Source organism: Sinohyriopsis cumingii, chromosome 12 (assembly GCF_028554795.1).
Source record: "Sinohyriopsis cumingii isolate HCF-2022 chromosome 12, ASM2855479v2, whole genome shotgun sequence".
Classification (NCBI taxonomy): domain Eukaryota; kingdom Metazoa; phylum Mollusca; class Bivalvia; order Unionida; family Unionidae; genus Sinohyriopsis; species Sinohyriopsis cumingii.
This window is the reverse complement of record NC_142972.1, coordinates 31835255-31841254: the sequence shown is the minus strand read 5'-3', so window position 1 is coordinate 31841254 and position 6000 is coordinate 31835255.

The following is a 6000-nucleotide window of genomic DNA, read 5'->3' as shown; positions in this document are numbered from 1 at the left end:
TTAACATGGCCAAGGTTACTACAGGTTGATCCTGGACGAGAATTCCTCGGCGCTGTTACTCATTTGATGAACAAGAAGAATGTTGCAATAAGACGCGGCAAGGTCAACATTCACAACGACCAGGATATTGCTGAACGATTTAACAGAACACTGGCCGAAAAATTATTTGGATATCAATACGCGAGAGAATTCATTCAGGATAAACGATCTAGCGACTGGGTCGTCAGGCTACCTAATGTTATCTCAGCAATAAATAACGAGGTAACAAGAACGATAAATATGAAACCAGCAATAGCTATACAAAAAAAATTTATATCGATCATTAGAAAAGATTTTTCAATTCGACCAGTACTCGGCGATGTTATCGTTAGATATTTATATAAACATGGCGAGGCTGAGGGAGGCAGAAAAAGAGCGACGGATCCTATCTGGAGTGTGACGACACACAAAATAGTATCTGTAACAAAATCATCAGGTAGACCAGCAATTTATATGCTTGATGTTTTTGCTCCTCAACGCGGCTTTACACGAGAAGAATTACAGGTAGTACCGGCTGATACTCAGTTCCCTCCTCAGTCACTCAAATAATCTATTCCGCGTCTATTACACTCTAAACACGCTAGAGTAACATTTTTTCTGTTATGTCCTAGATTATTATTTATTCTGTCCACGGTAAATTGTCTTGAATCATTCTTTTGATATGTCCAAGTCATAATACAATTACAACCGGAACAGTGGTTATTTTGTTTTTCTTTCAACGATAAAATGAAATCTACATCCAGATCGAATTCGTGATTATTTTTCTTATCAGTTTGTTTATAGCTGAATAATTTTTTTTAATCACGTATTCGCTGGTTTCGTCGTTGATAACCGATCTATCTAAGGTGATTCTGCCCAACTGAGATATTTTTCTCACTCTGGATACAGCTAAATATACCAGATTGGACCACTCCACATTATCGTCCACAATCCAAACCCGACAATCTGAGATAGTTAATCCCTGTGAGGAATGAATAGTCATAGCATATCCCAACGTCCACGGTGATTTTTCCGCACCTAGCATATCATTAACGAAACAGATATCAACGACGACGATATCATTTAACACTAAATTCTGCTTGCCTCGTCCTGGTATATCGACGTCGATATTTTGTAGTCTGGTATCGATTGGTCTATAACACAGCGGAACAGGCATCAGAGGAAATTTTTCCTGATGTAACTTAAATAGTTTTTGTTGAAGTACGTCTCTGATTACTTTTCTGCTAGCTACTATCAGATCGTTTGGTGTCCATATTGATAAAAAATCATTCATTGATGTTTCTTGGATTACCTCTCTCATTACATCACACTGAATTTTATTTGATTTTAATTAATTTCTTAAATTCACTCAATCTACCATCAAGTGATCTATAATCAGTATCGACCTCCTCGTAATAATCAACAAAATCCTTCAGCCACTCGTGAGGCGATTCACCATCAATAGGAATAGGTTGACCGTGATCTCCGCACATAATTACGGCGGTATTTTTCGTTAATAACCATTCCAGAAACATTTTCAATGTACCAGCAAATACTGTACAAATTTCGTCCCATATAATTTTTTTATTTATATGTTTTTCTCCCATCCTAGACGCACTCCACGTACCACCGTTGTACTTGAAAAAACTTTGATACGTACACGAATTTACTCCTCGTTGTTTCATTTCTCGTGCTAATGGATATCGGAGTTTTTAAATAATTCTATCATTCTGGTTGTTTTACCCGATCAGCCCGGTCCATTTATGTATATCATTTTATATCTTGCGGCAGGATCATACACAGATGGTGCTGTTGATGTTTCTGATGCGCTATCTGAGTGGTATTTTTCCTCATCAGCCACATCAGCGTCTTCACAGTAATGTAAATTATACTCGTCCTTTACTCGCCATGTACCCCATGATCCATCTCCGGTTAGTTTTTTTTAACTCCGGTAGGTATTTTTTATCAATATAAAATGAACCTGTAACTACTCTAACCGCGGTATCAGGAAATTTATTTATCATCGATAAAAGATTTATACTCGCGTACGCTAACATTGATGATCTTAGATGAACATACTGAGGTGATTCTCCCTCGAGATAATTAACCACGGTACCTAATTTCGTTCCATCAGCGACATAAACATCCTCTCTGCTACAAAATATACCTCTCTCAGCGGTATCAGCGATTATAAAATCTAACTCAGCCTCATCCATAATTAATCTGCAATTACATCTCTGATGATCATAAGCACCACCCTGAGTGAATTTACTGATTATTTTTCTGCCTAAATCCTTTGCGTCATCGTGTTCGGTTGGTAGCCAGACGTTAAATTGCTTCTGATACAAAATAATAGCTTCGCTGACCATCAACGATGTTAACATAGCAGAATCTAGCATATATCTCAATAATACTATTGGAACCCATCTCTGTTCTGATAGGTGTCTTCCAAACCAAACACAGCATATTTTATGTAATCCTTTATCGAATTTGAACGATGTAACCTTAGCGAATCCTGTTAGGGGGAAATCTGGCAACGGACCGTTAATTGATATCCTCGTCATTTCGTCACACGGATGACCAAACTGAGTAAAATATTTGCTACATTCTCCCATTCCTAAGAAACTGCCCGGATAACACGCTATCATGTCAAACGAAATCATGTCAATAAAAATTATATTTTGTATTCCATAATCCACCATGACCGTATTCGACGCAACTATCTTGAACATCTTTAAGAAAATCTTTTCTGGTTGGTTTCCACGAATTTTTCTCTCTTGCTGCATGAGCAACAACAGACGGGATCGTGAAGCAGTTAACCAATAATTCCTTATTCACTGAGTACTTCTCCGCTATCGATGTCATCGAATCATGCAGAGATTCACTTCGATACATATCTCCGTTGGGCCTGACGAACTGATCATATCGATCATCACTAGAAAATAACCAAACAGATACTTGATCTGATTTGCTTATTTTATAAATAAAATCAAACATATTTCCTGCATCTACAGAATAGAATTTGATAACACGATTCCGAGGAAAAACAGTTACTGCGCTACTCCAAGCATGTGAATTATGATCAATTATCTCGATAGGAGATCCTTTGGATTTATACGCAGAAGAATACAATATCTCACCTGATATCGTTTTTACCGTGATCGGGAATTTCAATTTCGCTGATAACACAGCAACGTCGCTTATCGATGCACCATCAGCAACAGACTCCGCCCAATCATTTATTTTTTCTTTTCTTAAATTTGTTAGGCCGTTTCCGCGTTTTATGTTGGTAAAATGTTCTATCACCCGTTCAGCTACACAGTTTATCTTCACTGACATTTTCATCTTAGCGAGATCCTCAGCAACAGGTTTATTCAGTCTGTAAATACCATAAACAACAGCCGCTACAGGATATGCTCGTACATAGTATGGTTTATCTATGCCTGTTAGTAATCCTGGCTTAGAATTATTACTCACCGTTACAGATTTTTTACCATTAATTACAGGATCACGTTTATCACGAGTAATCCAAACATCGTTCTCGTTATTCACAATAAATTTTATTCTGAATATATATTTATCACTACCGAGTGAGTTAATTATTTTTTTGGCTCGTGTATCGTTCATCGTATTATCAATATCAGCTGCTTTCCACGTCGACCATACATGAGCTGCTCCATCATCGTAAAATTCCTTCTTAGCCTGATCTACCTCAGGAATGATATATTCTGCTTCATCGAGATCAAATACCATTTTATTATATTTTAAACAAATATATCTTTAAATAAATATGAATAATTGCAAATGGCTCATGGTTGGTTCGTTTACTTGCTGTGATAGATTGTGCAGAAAAGAGTACTGTGGAATACATTTAGCTTATATAAAGCGAGGTGGAGTCGGTCCTACGAGATGCATCAGATGCAACATTGGAATTCGGGGAAAGACTAGAATATGCTTAGAATGTGGCGGTAAAAATTACAGAGAATTAAAACGACATTACGATAAAAAAAATCACCCAATAGTGATATCGCCATCAGGTGTGAGGAAGATTATTTAAGTAGATTCTCGGACAAACTTCCATTTAGATAAATAGAATATTATATAATGAATGTCATATTCGTGAAACATCCAATCATTGATAATTACGAGGCATCTACTGATGGTTCAGTCAGAAATTGCAAAACGAAAAATAAGGTTGGTAGCGTTAATAATGTTGGTTATCTTCGTTTTACTTTTGGTAAGAGAAGAAGAAGAATATGTTACAGCAATCACAGATTTGTGTTTGAATATTTTTATGGACCAATCGAACACGGATTAGTGATTGATCATATCGATGGAAATAAATTAAATAATTCCATAGATAACCTTCAGGCAATAACACAAAGCGAAAATACTGCAAAGGGAAATGCAGGTGATGGAAGAAAAGTTTCTAAGGCTGTTAAATCAATTAACACAGAAACCAACGAGGAATTATATTTTCAATCCATGAATTTAGCTGCAAAATATTTTGGTATTGATTCAGCTTCAGTGCGGTTTGTTGCAGAGGGGAAACATAAATCAACCTTCTCATACAAATTTGGATCGTGGATCAAATTTAGTTATTATCCACTCATATTAGATAAATAAATTATTTACAAATATGGATCAGAAAAATATTGATGAAATAATAAAATCAATTGAGACGCTAAAAATAAAAGAGATATCGTTATCAGACGATCTGGATTCTGATAAGATTACCGCTGATTTCGATACCATAGTGCAGAGTAAGCAGGAGGGCAGATACACACTGTCGTCTGAATACAGACTCATAAAAAAGATACAATCTGCGATGTATAAATCGCTCATTAACATCGATGAGGCTAACATAATAGATTTTACTCCGTTAGCGCGTGTCGTTGAAAGGATTAGATCATCGCTGTCTGATGAATACGAATCCAAAAAAATGATAGATACACGTGCACGGCAATTACGGAGACTAATAGATAGTGAAAGTCAGTAAAAAAAATACTTTATTTTAGTTTCTGTTATTTTATTTTATTCTGTTATTTTATTTTATTTTATATAAATTTAAGTTAATTTTACATGAATTATGTGAAATGATCAGTTTTGATGGGTTAGTTGGTACTAGAATTATGTGAAATGATCACTTTTGATGGGTTAGTTGGTACTCAGAATTATGTGAAATGATCAATTTCGTAATTTTGATGGGTTAGTTGGTACTCAGAATTATGTGAAATGATCAATTTCGTAATTTTGATGGGTTAGTTGGTACTCAGAATCATACAAACCGATCAAATTCGTAATTTTGATGGGTTAGTTGGTACTCAGAATTATTATTTATTTTATTTATTCTGAATTATTATATTTATTCTGAATTATTATTTATTCATTCTGAATTGTTATATTTATTCTGAATTATTATTTATTTATTCTGAATTTGATGGGTTAGTTGGTACTCAGAATCATGCAAATCAATCAAATTCATAATTTTGATGGGTTAGTTGGTACTCAGAATCGTGCGAAATGATCAATTTTGTAATTTTGATGGGTTAGTTGGTACTCAGAATCGTGCGAAATGATCGATTTTGTAATTTTGATGGGCTAGTTGATACTCAGAATTATTATTTATTTTATTTTTTCTGAATTATTATATTTATTCTGAATTATTATTTATTTATTCTGAATTTGATGGGTAAGTTGGTACTCAGAATTATTATTTATTTTATTTTTTTCTGAATTATTATATTTATTCTGAATTATTATTTATTTATTCTGAATTTGATGGGTTAGTTGGTACTCAGAATCATACAAATCAATCAAATTCATAATTTTGATGGGCTAGTTGATACTCAGAATTATTATTTATTTTATTTTTTCTGAATTATTATATTTATTCTGAATTATTATTTATTTATTCTGAATTTGATGGGTTAGTTGGTACTCAGAATTATTATTTATTTTATTTATTCTGAATTATTACAT